Genomic DNA, 3,407 nt, shown 5'->3' with positions numbered 1-3,407 from the left:
CACAACCCAACATGATCTTGCACATCCGTCAGTCTCTGATAGATACAATGCAATGTGCTCACTAGAAGGAAGAGGTAAAGAGTCTCTCAGTGGTTATACATAGCATGGGGGTTTAGTTGATAGCTTACTCAACTGGAACCCTAGAAAATAACACTAGGGAAAGCCTTTTAGCATAAAACTTATCCTATAAAAATTGGTACATGCAATGATCTATCACAAGCTCATAAAAATCATGAGAAGCAACATAACATAACAATTACAGAGGAATGCAATAATTCTGTAGCAGTGTTTCCTCCATTCCCAAGAAAGGAAATTTATGAATTATTCTAAGAGGAATTGGCAATAGTGATTTTTACAACACTTTATGTGATATCAAAGAATAAAGTTATTTCTTGAAATTATGAAGATAATTTATGATCTGAATGAGAAGTTCAACAAAGAAGCAGAGATAATAAAAAAGAACCATATAGAAACCCTGATGATAAGAAACTTAATAACAGAAATAAAAACACACTTTTGCAGTTGTGTTCAGTCTATAGCCTATATGCCATATATAGCTGAGAATAGCCATGAATATGACACAACACAAAATTGTAAACTTAAAGTTTTGAAACTTTTTAAATTTTTTTTCTTAACTCAATTGTGTAATTCTCAAGCATGAATTCTATAAATGGTAACATCATTTGCAATACCAAAATGTTGAAGGGGCTGAAGATACATGTCAGTGGTTAAGAGCACTTGGTGTGCTTACAGTGGATCTGGATTCAATTCCCAGTACACACAGGATGGCTCACAACCACTTAAAACTACATTTCTTAGGGATCCATTGCCCTATTCTGGCCTCCAAGGGTACTGCAAACATATGGTGCTCATGCATATGTACAAACAAAACACACTTATACATTCAATATTTAAATATTTCCAAAATTGTAAATTTTTCTAAAAATATCAGACACTGGACATGTCTAGTAAAGTTACCATGACAGATTAAATTGAACATTAGAAATAATTTCTAAGCTTATATACAGCTAGTTTGAAAAACTGCAGTCATAAAAAATGAAGAAACCCACCAAACAAACAAAATAGCATAAAGGAAATGTTCATATTGTGACTATTCCAAAAGTTTTTTTTTTTTTTTTTTTTTTTTTTTTTTTTTTTTTAAAAAGGGAAATTAACAAAGCACAAACCATCTCAGTTAAATGGTAGCTTTGGCTATCTATGCCAAAAGTTGTAACCCCAACTTTTGACAGGAAGATGGGAGGTTCAACAACATTTGTAACTACACAGCAAGTTAAAGATCAACTCTATGAGACCCTACATTATGAAAGAGGTAGGGAAAAAAGAAAAAATACATTTGATCAATAAAATTCCCTCCAAGGAAAATAGCAATTTCATCATTAGAAGGGCAATCTGAGTTCTAATAACAGCAATTGATGTGCCAAGTCATATAACAGAGAACCCTCATCAGACTCACTGCAAACCTCTCCATATTAACTATGTAGACTAAAAGATGATAGAATGATATTTTCAGTATCTGAAAACAAGGAAAAATAAATAAAGGCTTCAAACCAAGACTACTACACCAAGGCTGCTCCAGAAATTAGGGAGAAAGAAATTCCCTTTAAAACAAGTATAAACAGGGAAATAAATAACCATCAGACCATCTTAATAAGGTTTTGTGGCAGTCGCCACAATGTTGATGTTAAAGAAGAACCAGATTGCCATCTATGAACTCTTTTTTTAAGGAAGGAGTGATGATTGCCAAGAAGGATGTCCATATGCCCAAACACCCTGATCCGGCAGACAAGAATGTGCCCAAGCCTTCCTGTAATAAAGACCTTGCAGTCTCTGAAGTCCAAGGCTAATGTGAAGAAGCAATTTGCCTGGAGACATTTCTGTTGGTACCTTACCAACAACAGCACCCAGCATCTCTGAGATGACCTTTGCCTACCTCTGGAGAGCGTGCCTGCCACCCTACACTGTAGCCATCCTGAAAGTGGTAGGCCTTATCCCAAAGGCCCAGAGGGTGAGTGACCTGTAAGATTCTCAAGAGGGGAGGCAGACAGAGGCAAATACAGAAGGAGTGCTGTGCCCCCTGGTGCTGACAAGAAAGCTGAGGCCTAGGCTGGCTCAGTGACTGAATTCCAGTTTAGAGGTGGCTTTGGCCATGGATTTGGTCAGCCACCTCAGTGAAGTTGGAGATATGCAGTATTGAGTAAACTTTTAAGAAAAAAAAATCCCAAGGTTTTATATTAGAAAAGAGCCAATGGAGCCAGTAAGATGGTTCAAAGAATAAATGTGCTTGATCCAAAGCCTGATGATCTAAATTTGTTTGCAGACACTCTCATGATGAAGAGATACCTGACTTTCCCCATAGGTTAACCTCTAACTACACTGGAGCTAGGTCACATGTGCTCCCACACTGAACACACACAGAAGCAGACACACACACAAATTTTAAAAAGGAAAGAGAAGATCACAAGCACTACTTTGCTAAAGTGAAAACCCACTAGAAGAATAGGTACGTGAGAGTGAAACAGAATCAAACATTAATACAAAAAATTCCAACAAATCATGACAACAAATGGAGAAGAAAGAAGCAGATATATAAAACAACTAGAAAAATATCAAAATGTGGGTGGGAGAAATAGTTTGGTACTTGTGAGCATTTGTTGCTGTTGTCGAAGACTTGAGTTCTGCTCCCAGAACTCATATATTGATTCACAACCACACCTAACTCCAGTCAGAGGATCTTATGCCTCCTTCTTAACGCCTCAGGACCAGCTGTGCACTTGGTACACATACACCCATGCCAGTAAAAAAAAAACTCATATGCATGAAATAAATACCTTTAAAACTTAAAAATAGTAACATGAATTTTATTTAAATAGTAATAACAACTTTCAGAAAACAAATGTATAAGATACCAAACATGATTTAAAAATGGATGAATAAATTTAAAAAGACTCAGTGACATGCTGCCCATGAAACAATTCATTTTCTCGGCAAAGCACATATCATCTAAAAGTAAAGTGACGGGAAAATATATACCATGCAATTGAGAAACGAATGTAGATCATTGCTTTTTTCCTTACATTGCAAAAACAGATTTTAAGTTAAAAAAAAAAGCTGGAGATTGCAATAAAATTACAAAGAGTGAACACTTTTGATTATATCTTCACCCATGTTGGAGTAACTAATCATCCACGACAAAACAATTACATCTAATAGAAAAATGAAACTCAAATACAATAATATCTGGTTGCTTTAACACCTTAGTCATGTTTATCAATGGACTGACAATACAAGCCAAAGCCAATAAATAAATAAAAAAATAAATATAGCAGTGAAACATCGGAGTTAAATTGTACTAGAGATCAAATGTACCTTAGCAGATATTTACAAAA

The 3,407-nt window shown here is 35.4% G+C and overlaps 1 pseudogene; it reads left to right on the top strand.

The window, feature by feature from the left end:
• The first annotated feature begins 1,693 nt into the window (after positions 1–1,693).
• On the top strand, positions 1,694–2,193 carry LOC102914484 (small ribosomal subunit protein eS10 pseudogene; annotated as a pseudogene).
• The last annotated feature ends 1,214 nt before the right edge of the window (positions 2,194–3,407 follow it).

This window comes from Peromyscus maniculatus, chromosome X, assembly GCF_049852395.1.
Source record: "Peromyscus maniculatus bairdii isolate BWxNUB_F1_BW_parent chromosome X, HU_Pman_BW_mat_3.1, whole genome shotgun sequence".
In the NCBI taxonomy this organism is placed as follows: domain Eukaryota; kingdom Metazoa; phylum Chordata; class Mammalia; order Rodentia; family Cricetidae; genus Peromyscus; species Peromyscus maniculatus.
Note: the sequence above shows the minus strand (reverse complement) of the source record. Positions and strands in the feature narration are given on the sequence as shown.